The following is a 21728-nucleotide window of genomic DNA, read 5'->3' on the forward strand; positions in this document are numbered from 1 at the left end:
TGTTGAACATCTGCAATATGGCTGTGGTCCAAAATCAGCTGTGCTGTGGTATAAAATACACACAAGATTTTGAAGGCTTAGTACCAAAAGAAAGAATGCCAAATAGCTCATTAAAAGTTATTTATGCTGATTACATGTTGAAATAATGTTTTGAATATACTGGGTTAAATAAAATCTATTATTAAAATCGATTTCACCTGTTTTCTTTTTTCTGTTTTAATGTGGCTACTAGTTTTAAATTCCATGAGTAGCTGGCATTATACTTTTACTGGACAGCTTGTCCCATGCAGTCAGGGGCTCACCCTGCCCTCCTGTAAGCTTTCCACATCATAGGTTCAGCCCACAAGGCTGAGAACTCCCTAAGCCTTCACAGCCCAGCCCCATTCACTCTTTCCAGCCTCACCACACCCAAATGACCCCCTATTACCATCACACCTGAGCCTCCCTGTGGGCTCTCACCTCCATGCCTTTGCTGATGGAACATCTCTGCTGGAATGCCCTTTTCCCTCGCACTGTCACCTGCCTGAGCAGTCTCTCATCTTTGGACAACCACCACACGTGGCCTTTGCCAGCTCCTCCACTCAGAAGCAACAGCTTCCTCCTCGGTGCTATCTCAGGACTTGGTTTATACCTTTACTGCAGCACTGACTGGCAGCTACTGCCTAGCTTGCTGGGCCTCTGACGTCTCCACTTCTCGGGGACTGCAAATGTGCCTTGCTGGTAATAATATTCTCCTGGGCTGGGATGATGCCTTTTATATAACAGGTGCTCAACAAACATCTGCTGGACTGAATATCAAAGCCGGAATATTTTAAGACAAGCAGTTCATCTTAGGCAACTAACCATTGAATTAGAATAGAAAATTCTGTGATAATAAACTAGCTAGCTGCCATTTATAAATACTTATTTCATTCCCACCACAATCATACAAGATGGTATTTTTACCCCCATTTAAATGATGAAACTGGGATTCAGTAAAGTACGCTGTTGTCCAACATCAAAGACTGCTGGGAACAAGCACAATCTCAACTCCACTATAAAACCTGCAATAAGTACTCGTTAAGTATGTAATGAATGACCAACTGAATGAGGATTTGAACTCAGACCTGATTCCAAAGCCCACCCATCCTGTGTGACCCCACAGTGCCTCTCAACCACCCCACAAATAAGAACAGCAGCTACTGCTTCTTGAATGTTCAATACCTATCAAGCGACTGCACTAAAGCCCTCCACAAACACGCAAGCCTCACAGCAGCCTTCATCCCCGTTTTGCAGACAAGGGAACTGAGGCTTAGAGCAGGCCCCAGGTGGTTAGAAAGTCAATAGTGCAGCTGGGATTCCAATCAAGCTCTTTCTGGCTCAGAAACTGTGTTCCTCCCACTCCACGCAGCTGCTTCCAGGGAGGCCAGGCTATCCCCTACAAGGCATGTGGACCAATGGGACACACAGATCAAGAGTCCAAGCCTGGTTCCTGCTCGTCAGCTCTGGAAGCTGAGGTCACAGGGAGGGTTGTGAGAGGAACACAAGCCTTCTGGGTGTGTCTCACCACAGAAGGTAAAGTCTGTTGGCAGCAGGTAAAGTCTGTTGCTTACAATCAGGCTAGCCCTGATGCCTGGAAGGTGCCGCTACTCACTGACCGGGCAGTCATTCTGGGTTAAAAGATGCACCACATCCTGCTTGAGTTTTTAGTGTTGGCCAGGCTGCTCTGAAGCCTCCCAGGAAAAGTGCAACTCTCTCCACCCACCCCTACGCTGCCCAGGGCCAACAGCACGGAGGGAGCCAAGGATGTCACAGGCTATTGAAGGGGTGCCTGCCGGGAACAGTTTGACCAGACCTGGAGTCCAGGCTAAGTCCCTGTACACTAACGCCCATTACATCCCACAGTACAACCCACGTGAGAACAGTAACCAGGCCCAGACATCCAACCACTAGACTATTCTCAATGCTGTTCTCCTTTTCTAAAGTGTCAAAGCTCTCCTGTCTTCAGAAAAAAAACAGTTTAAGGCGCTCCCTAAGAAGTGGCTGCATGTTTCTCCCACTTCAAAATCAGGAACACAAATGAATAAACAACACGAGAAGTGTATATATGGGGAAAGCGCCACCATCTCTTCTTGTAGCTGTGTCGTTATTACAACGTGAGGCATTAGAAGGGCCAAACTGCTCTATGCTTTATGCTATAAGCCCAGGGAAGCTGCCCTGGGTTCAGGGAGACATAAATTCTGCACTTGAGAGCAGCAGCTCTGCGGTTCATCAAGTGTGCTTGCTTCATTTTATGTCCCTGGTATTTAGCCATAATGGGCCTGTGATCACTTCACTCCAGTCTGCTGCAGAATGGGGGTAGGGAGCAGACAGGCTGCCAGGAGAATTGTGCAAGATGGGACTCTGGACACCCGCAAAGCACCTGCTGATAACGTAAGCGTCTGCCCCAGGAACATATACATGAACAAACAATGACAGCCACACAGGTGCCAGCTCCACTGCTCCCTGCTGCTGACAGGCCACAGGGGTCAGGAAAGCGCTTGACCTGAAGGCCAGGGGGTGTATGTGGGGAGGAGGGATCATAGCTACAGACAGATAAAAGATACACACACACTTCTCACACCAAGGGCAGAAAAAAGAAGAAAATGTTATTTGGCGGCAGTGGCAGCAGCATTGGCTACTCCCAAATAAAAATCCAGAAACACAAATGAATCTTTGAGTGGGTTGCCAAATGACAGAGACATGAAAGCTAGCGTTCTCAATAAATTAGATAAGTCACATTTTTTTGGCACACTTAGATTAATAAAGTGCTTTTCTGTGCATTATTCATTTCATCCTCGAAGTACCTGTGTTATGTATTATTGTCCTTAGTTAACAAGAAAAAGCAGCACACGGTAAGTTAAGTGCATGTCAGGGTTTCAGTCCCATCCTGGCAATTCTAGTGTCTGTGATCCTGGGCAAGTAACTTAACCTCTTAAGACCCTCAATTACTATATTGTCAAAGATAAAAGTATCTATCATTCAAATATTTTTTAAGCATACTGTGTATGTCAGGGGACAATGTTGAGGATGCAGCTATGAACAAAACAAGCAAAAATGTTGCCTTCAGGTAATGAAGCTGTCTTCATTCACAGGGAATGTGGACAGACAGACAACTAACAAATGGATAGAGCATGTGTCAGATGATGCTATGTGCTGCTGGAGGCGCACAGGCTGTAAATTTAGAGTAACTGATCAGGGAAGGCTTCATGAGAAAGTGACACTGGACCAGAGACTCAAAGGGACCTGTGCAGGGGGAAGATCTTCCAGGCAAGGCAGGACCCGTGCACAGACCCTCAGGCGGGGCATCCCCTGCACATCTGAGAAGCACGCAGGGGCCAGCAAGTCCAGAGAAAGCAAAGGGAGAACTGAGGGGTCAGACAGGGAGCAGCAGAGGGCAAGATGGGGCCACAGGAGGGTGCTGCTTACATTTTGAAAGAACTCTGTATGGACAACCAACTGCAGCCATGAAAGGGCTAAGGCAAGGAAATCAGTGAAGATGCTAATGAATTATTCAGGTAAAACCTGATGTTCCAGGATAGGGGTAGATGTGGTGCAAAGTGGTCTGATACTGAGTGCACTTTGAAGGCAGAGCCACACAATTTACAGAGATTGGAAATGGAGTGTGAAAAAAAGAAAACAGACTGAAGGTTCTCAGGCCTGCATAACTGGAGGAATGGCGTTGCCATTGAGGGAGGTGGGAAATTGCAACGGGGGTGTGAGGTGGGTGGGGAGAGCTGGAGTTTAACAATCTATCAGCCATCCCTAGTACAGGCATGAAAAGGCAGCTGGAGGCATGGGCCTGCAGTGCAGGGAGAATGGGCTGGAGACAGGACCCTGGGAGCTGTGGGCCCTTAAAGCCGGAAAGTGGAGTGTGCACAGAGTAGGGGACTGAGCCCTGGAGCAATCCAGAGTCTACACCTCGGGGGAGTTGAAGAGGAAGGAGGAAAAGACTGAAAAGGGAGTCAAGAAGAAAACCAGGAAGAAGATGGTGGCTTGGAAGGCAAATGAAGAAGGTGTCCTGAGGAAGGGGGAGCTGGCCATCTGGTCTGGCCACATGGAGGTCCTCCATGACTTGCAGAGCAGTTTTGGTGAAGAGGGGTCAGGGGCAAGATCAGAGTAAGTCTGGGGGAGGGTGACAGCAGGCAGACGGAAGGCGGTGAGGGCAACTCTTCTCCAGACTGCAGTAAACAAGAGCACAGGGAAGACTCGGAGGCAGTGCCAGCCTGAAATCCTAGTTCTGCCGTTTATTGGCCCTGCAACCTTGGGCAGCTTACTTAATCCTTCTGTGCCTCAGATGTCTCACCTGAAAAATGGGGCTAATAATTGGACCTAGAAAACTGATATACAGGAATAGTGACTGGTACATAGTAGGTATAATATAAGCATTAGCTGTCATCATCATCACAAGGAATAATGACAAAATAATTATGTATAAAAAATAATTCCTGGAAGAAGAGCATCTGCTTAGGAGGCAGGGAGAGGAGGGAGATGTTGGAAGTCTGAAGAGAGAGAAGCCACGAACAGCTGTCCAGGAGGTGATGACTGAATGGGAGGAGTGGCGTGACCTGCCACCAGCTCGGGGCCCACTGCAGTTGGGGGCCACACAGCTTGAAGCAGGAAAGTCAGGATGGCACCAACCGTGCAGGCGTAGGCACAGAAAAAGTAGGAGGTTCAATTTAACCAGGGATGGGATTTCATCAGGCCAGTACGACAAAGTAAGAGAAAGACAATGTGAGGATGACACGAGATTACAAAAGTCCCTGGCATAGGCCCTGAACCTGAAATCCAACCATTGTTCAAAGAGCTTAAGTCATGTGTCCAAGGAGCCCCCTCTCTCCACAGCTGTCCCTCAGCTGTCCCCCCACACCTCTCCCCGTCCATCCCCAATGCAGAGAGTTCAGGACCAGAAAACAATGCTAGACTCTCAACTCTGCTCTTTCAACTAAGCCACATCCCTCCCTTTCCAGTTGGAGGTGTTGTCACATCCCTCACATCAAGTTGTAATAAGGTGCCTCTCTTGTTTGTGAGAATACTTTCAGGCTCAGGGCAGTCTAGAGACCAAAGCAGCCCATGTAAGTGCAGGCTTGTCCTCAAAAGCTCCTTCCCAGAGCAGCAGCAAAGGAGGCTCCTCCTGCCTTGAGGAAAGGCTGCCTTTTAAGGACAGGCCCTAAGATCGCATGAAATCCTCTAGGTGCTCACAACCAACTTCTCTCACTGAAGGTGGAGTAAGGAAAAAGGAGGAAGCAGAGCTTTTGAACAGATCTTGTTATTTAACCCTGGCCAGCCAGGAAATGCTCTTCTTTACAGAGCAATCAGAGTTAAATTAATAGCCATCAGCAACCTGAAACACAGCAACAATGGTCTTTAACTAGTTGACCTGAAGCAAATTCAACCATTAAAAGGACAAAGATGATAACTAAATAAAAATTAAGTAACTTGAAATTCCTGTAAGAAGGCCCAAAACAATGGCTTTTGAAATGCTTATGATGTGCAGAAAGAATATAACAGCAGCACATGCAACACAAACTGAAATCAGAGTTTTAGAAAATATGTATGTTTATATACTCTGATATTTCATTTCATTAAAAAAATGCTGGTTGCGATCCACAAAAGAGATTTCACAATCAGTCAATGAGTTGAGACCTGTAGCTGAAGTCCATTGGACTAAGCTGACCTACCAGTCAAGGCTGCCTCTCGCAGACTTCATATATTTAATGGTTAAATCACAATGGTTAAATGGCCCAGGTGAGGTTGTGGAAACAGTAGCTCCAGAGGTCTGTATATTAAAAGCGCATAAATTACAGGCTGAAGAAGTGCCAGATTTAGCTGTGGCTCTAAAAGACAGAACCTAAACCAATGCGTAGAAATTATGGGGAGCCAGACTAAACTGCCTTTGGGCAGGGAACACTCTATCTCCCGGAGAAACCAAGCAGGGTCTGAAAGATGAATAGGATGCTGAAGAAGGGACTTCATCAGAAATCATATCAAAGAGATGGACCCAAGAGTTACTGAAGTCTCTTTCCATTCTGACAGTCTTCTCTACCTTGATGAATAGGTGGTTATAAGAATGAAATGCAAGCAATGTGTGTGAAAATGCTCAAATTACAAGCTCCTCTATATACCGTCATTCCTTAGATGGCAGTTCTTTATCCAAACCTGTAGGTTCCCTTGACTTCATTTGCTATTCAATTAGGTACTTTAAAACAGCAGGTACTAAAAGTAAGCATGGCTAATTCATCACTTCCTTAATGGCAGCTCAACTCCAAGGCAAGGCTGGGGAAGAACTCCTGAGAAAGCATGCAAGCCATCCAATGGTGTGCACTGGGTTTTGTTAAGGCAGTGCTTCTCCTAACTTGCCCATCTGAAATATGCAGAAGTAAATGAATGCCCATCCCTGGAGGCCATGTTAGGGCATGGCCAGGGTAAGAATAAAATTTCATTTGGCTCCTCTGTTATCTTAAGACATCAAGTGATCACATGAAACATCCGCCTTGTTGTTTACTTACAATGTGCACACACTGTGATAAAGCCTTCTGTGGCTCTCACTGATCCCTGACATCCCCATGCTGTTGGCTCTACTGCATCACAGGCTCCCACCTTAGAAGTGAGAAATGAGTTTTGAGATTATGTAACTTGCTCAGGACCACTAGGCAAGTAAGTGGTGAGACAGAGTCAAACCTAGGCAGTCTGGTTCCACAGCCTGCTCTTAACTACTAAGCGATACTGAATTCTCCTTTAACAAATATCAGTATTGGTTGTAAAATTTTAAAACGTTATTTCTCCCAAATCTTTGGGTTAAATGTGACCCTTGAGGAAGATGACCACACTGACCCTGATCCTTGGCCCCCATGCTGGCATGCTGGTGCACTGGAGCTAGAGAAACACAACTTCGCCAGAACTTGCCAGCCTGTCCCCATGTTTTTATGGCCAGGTGTGGGCTAACAGCCCCTTCTCTCCTAGACACGTAACAAGGCCCTCATGTTCTTTTAGGCATGAACTTCATCAACGATCAAGATGCACAAGCACCAGTTGTTTATAACATCTTTAAAATGAAAAATTCACCTCTCAGTTAAATTACAGAAAGTTAATTACAGAGCCTGGCTGATGGCAGACAAACGGAAAGAATGAGGGACTAACTGAATTTATCAAACAGGAACAACAGCACACATCAAAGGTTGTGCATCTGGGCCTTCCCCCAATAAAGAAGCTGGGGACTAGCCCCAGAGACAGGCGAGTAAGCTCCAGCATCCGTTCATTTATCCAGTTAACAGTTGCTGAGCACCAGTGTTGGCGACTAACCATGCACAGATTCATTCACTCACTCACCAATTCATTCTTTCAAACACTTCCTGAGCACCTACCGCGTGCCACATGCTGATTTACTGTTGTGAATATACAAACTGATTGACTGGTCCATCTGATCATTCATTGATTCACCAAATACAAGGCAGACTCGATGTGCTGGGTAATGTCCTGGTGACAGGACAGAATAATGAAAACAAAGTTCCTGGTCTCATGGAATTCACAGTCCAATTGAGGGAGATAAAAAAATAAACAAATAAAAGTGTAATATGTCAAGGAACAAAGTGCTATGAAGAAAGACAAAAGAGTGTAAGGTGACCAGGTGGGGGACGTGATTTAACACAGAGAGCATTACAAGGGACTGCCTCTGTGACTGGAGAGCAGAGGCCTGCAGGAAAGGCTGGAGCAAGCCCCAAGGAGACCTCAAAGAAGAGGGTGCCAGGGAAGGGCATGGAGGGCAAAGGCCACAAGGCAGGAGCAGCCTGAAGGTTTTAAGGGGTAGCAAGGGGCCAGGGGGACCAGAGCAGAACGAGCTGATGAACGATGAGCAAGGGGACTAGCCAAGGAGCTGAGACAGCCGGTCCAAAAGGGATTCTGCAAACACACTGTGCACGTCTCAATGCTTACCATGTGTGCTTCACTGCAGACCTTCGATTCCTGACAAAATTCAAATATTTTGCAAAAGAAAGGCAGTAAGCTAAGCTGCTATCAAATATTTACATAGTGGTGTGTCAATGTTCTCCAGGGTCTCCTAAGAGTCTATTTTAGGGTAGGAGAAAGGGAACGACCCCATCAGAAAATGAACTTGAGCTGCTGAAGTTGCATTTGTCACTAACAAAGTGACAAATATTTGATCTTTAATTTAAATGTCCTCCTTTTTGCTGAACCTTAAGCTGATTTACCAGTCAATGAGAATGGTTTCGGCAATGGCACAGAACAAGAAGGCTTTTGAGCACTGAAGACAAGGTTTATTGATCTTGCCATTGGCCCAACTGCAGACTGCACAGAAGCCTCCAGGTCAGCAAGGGTCAGACCAGCTCCAGTCTTAGGTCCACTCAGGCCACCGTGGGTCCACTGTTAACTAAGGCAAGCCTGGGCACCAGAACAGAGGAGAGCTCCCCCAGTCACCTTCTACTCCACCTTCCCCATGCTGCCCCCACCTGCTCCTGGTTAATAGCTTACCAAGGGCTGCTCATTCTCCTCTGTGTTGACTCTAGAATCTGTATCACACCCCACCCCCAAATAAAATAGAGGCTGCAGACACTGCACGCATACCCATGCCTGTATGTTCTCCCTGCCATCACCGAGTCCTCAGCATCTCCACCCAGATGCCTCCCTTCCTCCAGCCTCCTGATTCCTCAGTTTCCAGGGAATGATTTCACAGAAACCCATGTCTGATCTTAGTCCTCTAACTAGAATGTGTTCATGGGTTCCCCACTGTCAACAAAACAGGGTGCAGATAGGACCTGGCTTTCAACGCCTCTGTGCTGAGCCCAACCCTGACCTCTGACAGCACATCATGCACGGCTGTTCTGTCTGCACATAGTGGGAGAACAAGCCAAACTCTTGCCCACTTCCAAGCCTCCTCATCTTGGCCTTCTTTATGTACTTGCTGGATGATACAAGACTGTCCCTCTCGCCAATGCTACCCAAGCCAGAAGTTTGGGGATCTCCTAGACACCACCCCTCTCTGTCATTCCCTACATCAGATTGTTCTCTCTTATCCTAAACATCTCTCAAACATACCCCTCTCTCCTTCCCCACAGCCCTCATCTTTATTGATGAGGAAATTGTGATAGCCTCCTCCACTGTTTCTCTGCCTTCACCTTACTGTTTTCTCAAGCCTTAAGTAATGCAAACACTCCTAAGTCCTTTCGAAACCACTGTCCATGGAGGCAAGGCAAGGGATGCCACCCTTGCTCATCTCACATATTTTCCCTTTAGCAGGAAAAAATAACATGGTAGTAACACTGAAGAATCACCAGAGAAGCAAATGTGGGAGACAGAGACATCTTCTGCAAAGGGATATAGATGATGCATCTAAACTTCATACCTGTTTTAAAGTCTAGTTATCGTAAACTTTGAAGCCAAAACACATTCCTAGCATAAATATGCATCACTTCATAGTGCAGGGTTAACAACCAACCAAATCATGTTAACCAAATAACAAGCAAGCCAAGTTAACAGTATAATTAGACCTCTAGATTCCCAGCAACTTTTAGTTGCTGTCACAAAAATTCAAGACCTCACTGACGCTGCACTGTCACAGTGCCATTTCCAAACCAGCAGGAATCCAACTGCCTGTGTCCATGCTCAGCAGGCACCTGGAATGCACCACTGCTGAGCATGGCAACCCAGGGGTGTACAATCATCCAGAAACTCCAGCAGGGTACTAACTTAACACCAATCACATGTCAGTCACTTAGCAACATCCAGCCTACAGTCATACCTAAAATGTGCAAGTCTGTGGAATTTTAAGTCTCATACCCATTAGAACTAATAAAAGGACTTGCATATCTGAATCAGATCACTGACTTTCAGGAGAAGTCTTAGTACAGACCATGCCTACAGAATCCCTATTGTAAAAGACAAACCCGATCCAGTAACTCCCTAGTATTTAATTCTACAGTGGCATTCCACTGCCTTTAGAATAAAATCCAAATCTCTTGCCTAACCTGGTCCCCAAGGAAGGACCTGCATGATCTGGCTCCTGCCTACCTTTTGCACTCAACTCCCACCCCACCATGCCCTCCACCGCAGCAGCAACCCTCCTTGGGGTTCTCTGGCATGCCACGCCCTTGCTGACCTCCCAGGCCTTTATCCATGCAGCTGTCTGAAATGCCCTTTGCACCCCTATTCTCCCAAGCATTCCTTCTGCTTGGCAAAAAAGTAACAAGCAGTTGGTACTTGGCATCTCTTTCAAGACCCATCTCAAGGGTCACATGACTTTCCACTCCCCAGAGTGAGTGAGGTGCCATCTCTGTGTTCCCATGACTCTGGGTAATAAACTCTATCACAACGCTCATCACACTATTAAAATCACCTTTGCTGGTATTCCCGCTACAATCTTTGCTATAACTCATCAGGCCACAGTGTACCAAACATCCAGCTGGAGTTTCAGTATTACCATTAATTACCTTGGGGAAGGCCTGAGAATGGAGAGTATCATGCCTAAGATGAAATTCAGGTACGTGCTTTTCAGATGTGTGTACGGCAGCACACGCACACACACACACACAGGAGTAAAGCTCAAGACTAAGGAAAACAAATTGGCTTCAAGATAGCAGAAACATATTTAAAAAGGAAAGCTGTATGCTAATATTTAGCTTTCTTTTTCCCTTGTATAATGGAATGCCAGTCTTTTCTTATACCAACCCAGAACCAAGTTTCATTCAAGATTTCCTGAGCTAAAATGCTGTTGCATATTTTTACGTCAAAATATGTGGGTCGGGGGTGGGGAGGTTGCTTGGGGAGTAGCAAGGAGTATTGCAGTTTCAGTTGATTACTTATTGGCTATTAACTTATTAAGGTTCCAAATGAAATAGTGGTCCACCTCTGTGTTCTAGGAGTTGTTATTCTGGTGTTTGGAGGAACAAATCACTCCTTGTTCCATTTCCCAGAACACAATATTCATTCTAAGTACACCTTTGAGAGCCTGAGTTATTTTATTGCATTTGGAAAACTGAAGTCACTGCAATCTTCCAAGGAAATCAAGAGTGAAGGGGAGAATGTCTCACAAGCTACAACAACATGGTGCCAACAATGCTGTGCCTCAGTAGCCAGGCCTGGGGCCCAGACAGTGCAGTCCACTCCATGGGCTGCACTGGGCTTATGTTTCATCAAGTGCAGGATGAGGTCACCAACAGGTTTCAAGCAAGGGAATGAAATGATTTGACAAGAATTTTTAAAGATTGCTCTGGGTCCAAAGTGATGAGAGGAATAGAAGAAAAGGGGAAGCAGGCAGGGCAGCCAGTTAAAAGGCCTTGGCAGTCACCTGGCAAAGGATGATGTTGGCTTGGACTTGGGGGTGGATATGGGAAGGCCATGGATGAACTCAAGATCTACTTTAGGAGAGGCATCACTAGGATTTGGTGATTTGGAGGAGGAAAAAGATGAGTATTAACAGATGAAGTCCCAGTTTCTGGCTTGACAAAGTGAGTTAACAACTATGCACCTTAATAAGATGGGGGAAGGGAGGAGGCCTAGAAAGGGACTATGGTAGAAGCAGACCAAGAGTTAAAATCTGGACACAGTCAGCTTGAGGTGCCCATGAGATACTAAGTTTGCTAACTGCCATAAAGGGTGTAAGAATGCTACAGAACACAGAGGAGTCCTGGGGCCAGCCTCAGAGGCGACCCCTGTCCATCCTCTCATGGTGTCGGAGGTCCTGCCACTGTGCCAATTCAAGGTGGCCACAACCACTGAGGAGCACCTGGGACCCCTACTCAGCCAGGACACACGCGGGTAGCCTCTATGAGGATCTTCACTAATGCAGATCCAGCTTTGGGGTTAAGAAAACAATAACCTTAACAGTAAAATGTTGCTTGCATCATGCCACAACTGGAAGTAAAATGTGAAGCCTGATGTTTCCTTCGTTACAAGCATCACAATAGGCTTGCAGATATCTCGATACTGATGTTTCAGATTCCCAGTAAAAGGGTGCTGGTATCTGGTCTTGGGCCCCAACGCTTACACTATGGGGAGTACCAACCTGTTTGGGGGATTCCAGGTTAGAATTTCCCATAGGAAAATGTTAATCTAAGAGAGTATCAGAGGAAGGTCTCTCAACATAAAAAGACCAGAGATGGTGGCCTGTTTTAGGAAAACAACAATTCACTGAAATCACATCCTGCTTTTAAGTTAATAGCCCCCCTTCTAGAATAGAAGCTGGTTTTTTATTATGATGGTTCTATTTTCCCATTTCCCCATCAAAGGACAAATCAAAATGTCACTTGACAATCCACTCTTTCATTAAAAGTTGAGCGATTTTTTAAAAATCACAGTTAACTAAACAATTCCACATGGCAATAGAGCACTGTGCTCTGCTGCCTTGACTGATAGAAACCATTTGCAATGATTTAAAAGAGAAGGAAGTGAAAGAACATCATCAGATACAGCTGAATTAAGCTGATCAAACCCGTTAGTGTCTTCCAGTTTACCCAGAGTAAGACAATGCAGCATTCATGTAAGCTAATTAAATTTCTTGTATTTAAATTAGCCTTAACAAAAACAAAACTTTCAAGACTGACTGGAAGGTCTCAGGAGGAACATATCTGCTTTTTCAAGAAAGCTGCCTGGCTGAGGGTGGAGGGAGCACCAGGGTCAGACTCTCAACAGAAGGTCAAGACTCCCCTCCCTCAAAGGAACACTGATGGTAGGGAAGAGGGAAGAGACAGTTCTGTGACACTGTTAGTTTGCCATGGCTTCCAAAGTGGGGGACCAAGATCAGATGGGGGGAAAACTGAACCCCATTCACATCAGTTCATGATGTTATGCAAGACATTGAACTTCTGAGCTTATTTCCCAACTTTGAATATGAGAAGTTACCACTTGCCTCTGCCTGCTTCCCAGGACTGGTGGGAGAAGAAAATCTGCCGATGTGTGTCAAAGCACCTTGCAAAAGAGAAAGCACTCTACAAATGTGAGAGACAATTGCTGGTTACTGTTAGGCAGAAAGGGCTGAGTCAAGTCTTCCAAGATGATGGTGACCAACTAAACTGATTTTCTTTTTTTTGAGAACTGTCAATTGATTATTTATTTTGTATAAAAGTTACATTGAAAGAAGAGGTTGAAAAGTCAAGTATACTAGATTTGCACACACTTGCGAAGTCTCACAGGATTCAACCACTTTGATAATTTCTTAATTGATAACAGGATATACATATTAAAAGCCTCACACTGAAGCCCAATACACATGTCAGACCCAGACAACAATGTGCAAATGAACATGCAAAACAATCTCTGGAAATTTGTATCTCTGGGAACACCCACAATCTATGCTTTGTCCCTCTGGCTATGATGCATAAACTCATAAAATTAATAAGAAACTTTTCTGGGATCTTTAGCAGTTACAGTAAACAGTTTGAGAAAAGGAACCTGCTGACTTGTTCATTTAAAGGACAAAGGTTGGGGGCAGGGAGGTGGGTTAAGACACAAAGTCACTGAGTGAAGCAGTCGAGAGCATGGCCCAGATGGAGAAGGTGATCCACCTGTGCAGCAGATAGGAGGGGCCACAACCACAGCGAGACCTAAAGGCCCCCACATGCAACCCCCACTCACACCCACCACAAGCGGAGAAGGGGGCTGGGGAGCCGTGCTCCGGTGACCACCGGCATCCAGCTCTGCCTGTCACCTCCCTCCCGACTTCTGGATTCCTGCTCTTAACATGGGCCCAAAATCAAATGTGAAAAAAAAGAATCAGATACAAAAGCTTTGCTATTAGCTTCATTTCACCAATAGCCAAAGGACACCTGGAGAAGATCAGGAATTTCGGATGAATGCTCAAAGATCATAATGTATTTAAGAATGATTTCTAGTACAGGCCCAGTAAGGGAGGCATGGTGGGGGTACAATGTGGGTCCACACAGGAGCAGGCCGCTTGTGGAGAGGCTCCTTCATGAGTCATTCGAGAAACATTTATGGAGTACCGACTATGTCCCAGGCACAATTCAGATGCACCCTTGAGCAGCTTACTGGGGAAAACACAAAAACAGGCAACGAGAATAAAGTGTGGAAGTAAGTACTATGATGGGGGGTGTGTCACGGACCTCTACCCGACTGGCCAAGAGAGGAAAGGTGAGACCATCAGGGGAAGGGCAAACGAGAACACAAACATCACAGGAAGGAGAAAGTGTCGTGGGGGTTCAACAGCAGGAGAAATCACCCCCAGCCTGGAGGAGATCCTCCACAAAGGACAAAGGTGGCATTTGATAAAGATCTTGAGGGATGAAGAGGAACTTGGCCAGGCAGAGAGAAGGGGTAAAATATTACACACAAAACTAGGCATATGAGAGTAATGACAGGGACAGTAACCTCTCCCCAGACAATGAGTTTCCCTTATAAGAGAATGTTTACCTTTTCTTCAACTTCAAGAATCGTTGATTGAGTAATTTCAGCAAACTGATTTCCAGTACAGGTGACTTGAGTTATTCCTGTTGAGAAATTAGAAGAAAGGGTATAATAGGTGCTGGGGAGGTATCCCTCCACAGACTCCTTTTTTGGGACCCCCTCAGCCCATGCTGAGAGGGCAGTCACAGGGTTCCCCTCTCCCAACTGGCTTAGGGATAGACACTTGTCACTGCCCTGCTCCAGAAGGGCAGACAGACAGATACACTGGCACATGTGTGCATGTGCGCGATGGACAGGACCACGCAGCCCCTGCGTGGAGTTAGAGGGGCCTTCCCACTCCTGTGCCCAGCAGGCAGTCAAGCTTTGCTTCCTGTATTCCTGGGATTTCTACAACAAACTCGCTGCTAACTTAAGCTTCCATGAGACCATGGCTGTTCCCTGCAATCAAAAATCACTGATTTAAAAATGAAGGATACAGGTTTGGGACTAGAAAAAGAAACGAACATGGAAGGTGAAGGAACGGAGGCTTTTAAACCAAAGCCTTGGGAAAAATAAAAGATGATGAGAAAGTGACCCAGGCATCCGAACTACTGTCCCATAACATCAGAGGGGAAAGAGATGTGTGAGAGCCACAAAGGACAGCCAACAAATTAACTCAAAACCTCAGTGGCATTAAATATTAAGTTGGAAGCCCAGATACTGGGGGAAAGGAGCTTTTAGTATGGGTATTACCCATGAAGCAAAATAAATAAGAGTTCCACTGAAAGTAACAAGGTGGGAGACTCCAAAAAGTGTCCATAACAAGCAAGACATAATTGAGTAATGGTACAATGCCTATCATTACTAAAATACGTAAAGATAAATCTTGGTTTACTGTGATTTTTGTTTCCTTTCAAACAAACATTTCATTTCAAGGTATGGTGGGTCAGCAATCAGTGTTGAATTCAGCTGGGCTTTTTCTTCTAGTCTTGCCTGGCTTATGTATGTGGCTATAGGCATCCGGTTGCTCCACTGGGCCAGATGGTCTCAGATGACTTTGTTCATGTTAGTGGTTGGTACTGGCTGCTGTACTGCCTTTATATTCTCTTGCAGTAAATGTAAACAGTTGTTGTGTTTTTTATCCCCCCAAGAGCTTCACAGATGTATGCCCAACCTCTATCCTCGCCATATTTTTCCATTAGTTCCTGAGTTGGGCACTCACGAACTTACCTACTGTGGGGATTTAAGAACCTAATGTCTTGTAGCCTCTTCTACTAGGGAGCACTGATTTTGGTGAAGTCCAGAGATTAAGGTATGTAAAAGGGAGGGATGGGACGCAGAACTGGAAAGGGGAAGGGAGTTGGTTATTCAGGAGTCATGAATGCCAAGTAAAGGAGTTTGGACTTTATCAAAGCAGCCTGTAGTCTAGTCCCCATTCTCTAAGAGATAATTGCCATTCTGAAAATACGGAAAGTTAAAATTGGGCTCCAGAGGAAAAATATGACCTGAGTTAGAGGGTCTATAAAGAATGAAGCAGTCAGCTGGAAATTAAGTCATCAGCAAGCCGTGACCTGTACCCTTGACAGGGTTCTTTGCCTGCTGCTGTTGGCTCAGTAGCTGCAGCAAAGGCTCTACCAGTTTGCCCTAGTTTCTAGGCCTTCTGAGCAGCTTGTTGCTCCAGGGGCTCACTGGAGCATCAGATTTCACCGAACAGGGTACAGAACAGCAACAGGGACACCAGCCGGCCTCCGAAGGGCATCTCTGCTATCTGCTCTCCCCAGATCTGGCCCTGTCTAAATATTCCAAGGAGCAGAGGCACCTGCTGCTCATCCCAGACCTACAGCACTTCCTCTCACTGGACCTCAGTTTCTTCATTCATAAAATGATGGAGACTAGATCAGTGGTACTCAACAGGAGTTCTGCAAACCAGTGCCAACTCTGCTGCTGGGTTATGACCAGACAAATACAGAAATTGGGAGTAAGCGCTCAGAAGCTTTTCTAGCAATATGATATTGCTACAGAGCCAAGCACATAAACAGCGGAAGTGTCTTGAACAGTGCACAGACTAGTATATGAGTTTCCTGAGGCTGCCATAATTATCACTGGATGGCTTAAAACAAGAAATGTATTAGTTCTGAATGTCAGAAGTCTGAAATGAAGGAACAGGCAATGCCATGCTCCCTCTAGAAGCTGTAGGCGAGAACTCATTTGTTGCCACTTCCAGCTTCTGGTGGCTTGGCATTCCCTGGCTTGTGGCCACATCATTCCGACCTCTGCCTCCATCTTGACAGACGCCTTCTCCTCTTGGCACACTGCCTTCTCTTCTGTGTCAAATCTCCCTCTGCTTCTCTCTTATAAGAATATCTGTGATGGCACTTTGGGCCTATCAAATAATCCAGGATGATCTCATCTCAAGATTCTTACTTAGTCACATCTGCAAAGCCCCTTTTTCCAATTAAGGTAACATTTATAGGTTCCAGGAATGTTCTAATCTAAGCACATCTTTGGGGCCACCATTTAGCCAACTACAGCGGGTTTGGATATTGCTGAATTCATGCGTAACCTGCTGCACATGGTGTATACTGTACCTTTCCACTGGGGAAACACAGCCACCCTGTTTCTAAATAGCCTGAACAGCAATAGACCAGATGACGTCAAATGTAGCAGGTTCCCTTGAGCACACACACTCGGAACCCCTGCTATGCCTCTCTATAGCCCAGAGGCCTGGGCTGCACAGGACCAGACTGCAATGGGCACCACCAAGAAAGGAGAGCAGGCTAGCAAGTGACCCGGGGGGACAAAGTGCAGATGCAAACTGTTCCCTTAGCCTTTCCCACGGCTGATCTCCCAGATAATCTAGCAGGCAATGCAGGAGCTACCCCTTCCCCACCCCATACTCCTCTCCCTCACATGGCCTTAGTTGTAAAGTGATTACATTAATCTATTTTCTGTTCAAATGTACCTCCCTCATCCCATCAAATGCTCAGTTTTAAATGTCCACATTTGAGAACAGAAGGAAAACTATGCTACTGAAGTCCCTGTAAACCTAGCATTACCCTGCTACAAACAACCTTTCCCCCAACAGCCCCCCCCTCCACCCTCAAAAACACCCAGCAAGTTTCCAGGATTCATAACAGAATGCAGAAGGCACTTGGGTGCCTTCACAAAGCAAGGATTTCATTTTGTGTTAGAGGTTTTCTTGCAAGGTCAGAATACTCCTCACTGAATGAAACACAAAGTGTAGGGTCCCTATGCTGTACATTTCAGGCTTAAAGGGCAGACTATGTCAAAAGACCTCAGAGGATTGAAAATGGTAACATGTGATAACAGGTATGGCCATGGTAAAACAGGTACTCTCATCATTCAATTTTCTGGAAAGCAATTTAACAAATTCTCACTAAGTGGCTTAAAATTATACACACCCTTTGACATTGTAATTCCATTTCCAGAACTCTACACTAAGGAATAAAGTGGAACAAAACTTAATGCTACATGACATCATCATACCTGAGATAAAAAATGAAAAAGAAACCTATCCAACAAAAGGATATAATTAGACAAATTATGGTAGATTCATTTAAAAACTCTTATGCAGCCATTAAAAACGACATCTAACAAAGAACTGTTAATAAAAATAACAACTACAATAATAACAGCTAGTCCTTACACAGGCCAGACACTAATCTGAGCTTTTTAGGTGTTCTGTATATGTTAATCTTTGTAATTTGTATACCAGCTCAAGGAGGTAGGTACTATTATTCCCATTTTACAGATCAGAAAGAAGAGGTACTGAGAGTTAAGGCACTTGCTCAAGATCAGATCCCATACAGTCTAGCTCCAGCGTCCATTGTCCAGAACCCTGTAGAAGGCTGAATAATGGCCCCAGAGAGGTCAGGTCTTGTATCAGTCCATTTTCACGCTGCTGATAAAGACATACCCAAGACTGAGTAATTTATAAAGAAAAAGAGGTTTAATGGACTCACAGTTCCATTGTGAGGCCTCCCCAACCATGGTGAAAGGCAAAAGGCACATCTTACATGGTGGCAGACAAGAGATAATGAGAACCAAGCGAAAGGGGTTTCCCTTATAAAACTATCAGATCTTGTGAGACTTAATTCATTACCGTAAGAACAGTATGGGGAAAACTGCCCCCATGATTCAATTATCTCCCAAAAGTTCCCTCCCACAACACGTGGGAATTATGGGAGCTACAATTCAAGATGAGATTTGGGTGGGGACACAACCAAACCATATCAGGTCCCAACCCTGAAACCTGGAAATGTTATCTTATGTGGAAAAATGGTCTTTGTAGACGTGATTAAGTCAAGAATTGTGAGATAAAGCTGTATTCTTGATTATCTGGATTGGACCTAAATTCACATGCCCTTATAAGAAAGGTAGATTACACACACACACAAACACACAGACACACACTGTGAAAACTGAGGCAAATATACGAATGACAAGACCACGTGCCAAGGAATGCTGGCAGCACCAGAGGCTGGGAGAGCAAGGAGTGGAACAGATTCTCCCCTAGAGTCTGTGCACATGGAGCACGGTCCTGCCCCTACCTTGATTTCAGACTTCTGGCCTCGAAAACTATGAGAATATATTTGTTATTTTAAGCCACTCCATTTGTGGAAATGTATTACAGCAGCAACAGGAAACTAATACAAGTCCATGTTGCTCTCAACACAAGAAAAAGTATTCATATGTTAAATGGAATAAGAAGAAATCAAAGTTTATACACAATGATCTTAATTATGCATATAAATACATGCAAATAAAACAAAATGTTTATAGTGATTATCTCTGAAGAAGGATTATGGGTAATTTTCAGCATTATGCCTTCTGCTATTTACCCAAATTTCTACAATTAGTCTGAATTATTTTTACAAAGAAAAAGTTATTTTAAAAGTAGGAATCCATGATATTTCTGCAACTCCAACTTAATCAAAGAAGATTAGAAATCAAGACGTCCAAAACTCAATGGGAATTTCCCTATTTCAATCTCAGAGCAACACCAAAAAATTTAGCAACCTGGATACATGCCATTCCCTAAATGACTCCACTCAACCCTTGGTCTCTTGAAAGCCTGTTGGTTTTCAGACTCTGGCAGGAACATGATGTGGCTGAAGAAGTTTCAGGCTTCTTTGAAGAGGATAACCTGAAAAGGTAAATATTTTCCTCCTTATCAACCCACACAAGACAAGGAATGAGAGATTTTTATGCATTCCCAGAGCTCATCCAGCCCAAAGCCTGTGGCCACATGCCAAAACCAAAAGCACCAGTTAATAAACATGTAAATGTTTGATTTCTCTGTAGGTGACTTCACAGAATGAAACATCAAATCAAACACTGACCTAATCTTCTTACAAAAGTCCTGACTACAAGGCTATTCTGTTGCAAAACCCTCCTGCTATCATCTGCCCAGGCAGCCACCAGACCACAGGCCAATTTTACTGTATCAACATCATGTCCTTTGATTAAATATATTCATACAAATAGTATAGTAACATTTTCCCCAATGTGTGGGCAGTACTGGATCAAAACAGAAAGATGCGTTTTTCTGTTTTGCATGGTGGGGAAGGGAAGAGTCACTGGATCCCTCCAAAATGGGGCCAGGTCAGAGCAGGGGGGTGCAGGAAATGCATGTGAAATGATTTTATTCAGTCCCCCTGTACAGCACAGTGAGTTAGGGCAGTGGGTGAGGAAACCACAGTGTTGGGTTTGTCTTTCAGTCCAGGTTTTTCTAAGTATGTTTATGCATTCTTCATGCAGTCTATCAATATGTACAAGTACCTATTAAACATGAGGCACTAAGAGAAAGTTGTCTCACACTGTAACAGATCATGTCTTCAACATGCTACACTCTCAGATGATGCAGCTGGGCAAATGGACATCTTTACTGATCTTCAGCAGTCTGGATCACAGAGCCGCCAGCAGTGGCAGAACATTGAGAGGAAGACCTAAATGGGCCTGGCAGAGCTTTGAAAATGAGTAAAACAAAAAACAAATGCTTCAGCACTGTCTACTTTCCTACACACCATTCACATAACAGTTCTAATTTCAGTAACTACTTCATTAATGTCTGTACCTCCCACTTAATCATCTACTCCACATAAAAAGTATAATTAACACTTTCCCCAACTGTTTTTTTTTTCACTTGCTATTGTATTACCCAACCTAGCAGTGTCTAACTTTAAGAAGTACTCATTACATATTTGAGGTATAAATTATTGCAAGAATGAATATAGGTCATCAGTTTCCTCATCTGTAAAAATGAAAAGGCCAGACTATGTGATTATTTCCCAAAGAAAATTCCAAGAAACCTAATTTTACGAGTTATGCCAAAAAAAGAAGTTTCACAAGTTATTCAGCTTTGGAAATGCTACATTCTATAGCCTCCCATTCCCCTTAAAGATTCACAATATACACCTTATACAACAAAGGATCTTGAAAATCCTTCAATCAAAAATGTATTTGAGCATTCCCAAATCTAGCTGACCACAGACGCCCATTCATCAACACTTACTGATATCACAGAGAACCAATTTTCTAAGGAAACCATGGGAAATACTAACCTAAACTCTTCATTTGTTAAAAAAGAAAAATGTATTAAGCCCTTGCAGTGATGATGATGTTGTTGATGATGATGATGATGATGATGACGATGATGAAAATAGCTAACATTTAACAAGTGATTAGCTGTGCCAGACATGGTACTTGGTGCTCCTGCCCACCAAGATAAATATGAAACCCAGCCCACAGTCTACAGTCCACTGGATGAAATCATTGTACACGATTATAACCAGAAATGCTGAATATACACACGTGTGCATTTATACACACATACACACCTATACATGTGTAGATGTATAAATATGTGTGAATATGCACACACACACACGGGGAGGGAGAGGTGGTGGTGAAGATGAATGTTCCGGGTAGACGGGGCATGGAGCCAAGATATGGAAAGCAAGAGAATCTAGAGCATGCAGATGAATGATGGGCAGTTTAGTCTTACCCATTGGTTTTTGAAGTATGGCCCAAGACCCTTTCTGGGAGTCCCGCCAGGTCAAAACTATCTTCAACTGTGTTGACACTTACATTGCTGTAAGCAATGCAATCGCTTACAGCAATAGCAGGTGCAAAAGCAATAGCAGGTAAAACAACTGGTGGCTTAGCATAAACCAAGGGAGCGGCATCTCACTGTATCAGTGGTCATTATATTCTCTACTGCCCACACACAGCTTTTTTTTTTTTTTTGAGACGGAATCTTGCTCTGTCGCCCAGGCTGGAGTACAGTGGCGATCTCGGCTCACTGCAACCTCCACCTCCCAGGTTCACACCATTCT

At 44.6% G+C, this 21728-nt stretch overlaps 1 protein-coding gene and 1 long non-coding RNA gene across 4 annotated transcripts in view; both read right to left on the minus strand.

Annotated features, from left to right (window-relative positions):
* The window catches only part of SLC36A4 (solute carrier family 36 member 4), a 344024-nt gene extending 329556 nt beyond the window's left edge, over positions 1-14468 (minus strand). Inside the window, exon 1 of the mRNA XM_054524923.2 lies at positions 14398-14468. The gene's annotated coding sequence lies outside the window, so the exon portion shown is untranslated. The remainder of the gene's footprint in view (positions 1-14397) is intronic.
* The window catches only part of SMCO4 (single-pass membrane protein with coiled-coil domains 4), a 65304-nt gene that overhangs the window by 6467 nt on the left and 37109 nt on the right, over positions 1-21728 (minus strand). The window contains exon 2 of one of the 3 annotated variants that reach the window (XR_002916743.2): positions 14398-14474. The exons of 1 other annotated variant lie outside the window; for it this stretch is intronic. This is a non-coding gene — a long non-coding RNA (single-pass membrane protein with coiled-coil domains 4). Of the gene's footprint in view, positions 1-14397; positions 14478-21728 lie in introns of those variants that run through there. One more of the 3 variants, XR_008511312.2, reaches the window with a different exon arrangement.

This window comes from Pongo abelii, chromosome 9 (genome assembly GCF_028885655.2).
Source record: "Pongo abelii isolate AG06213 chromosome 9, NHGRI_mPonAbe1-v2.0_pri, whole genome shotgun sequence".
In the NCBI taxonomy this organism is placed as follows: Eukaryota; Metazoa; Chordata; class Mammalia; order Primates; family Hominidae; genus Pongo; species Pongo abelii.